The sequence below is a fragment of the Sinocyclocheilus grahami genome, unplaced genomic scaffold (genome assembly GCF_001515645.1).
Source record: "Sinocyclocheilus grahami isolate Dianchi unplaced genomic scaffold, SAMN03320097.WGS_v1.1 scaffold1263.1, whole genome shotgun sequence".
Lineage (NCBI taxonomy): Eukaryota > Metazoa > Chordata > Actinopteri > Cypriniformes > Cyprinidae > Sinocyclocheilus > Sinocyclocheilus grahami.
In genome coordinates this window covers 511,019-511,345 of record NW_015506442.1, presented here as the reverse complement: position 1 = coordinate 511,345, position 327 = coordinate 511,019, and positions in this window count along the sequence as shown.

The following is a 327-nucleotide window of genomic DNA, read 5'->3' as shown; positions in this document are numbered from 1 at the left end:
CGCCGAGAGGCCCCGGTTAGTGTCGGCTTGCTAAAACTGCTCCAGAGTGTCCTACAGTAGACCCTGTTGAGATCCTCCGTCACCCTTGGCAGCGGACGCGGCAGAACGTCCGGCGCCGGGCCTTCACGATGAATCCGCGGGAACCATGGAAGGCTGGGTTCCATATTGAGACCTAAGCGGTTCTCGTATGTGTATAGCCCACGGTATAGCCATAGAGCCCGTGTTTCCCTGGCAGACTTCTGCCCTTCAAAGAGGGTTACAATCACCTCCATTTCTCCATATACACCTAAACAGATGCTATATGTGTATTTGCTTCCGAAACCTCCT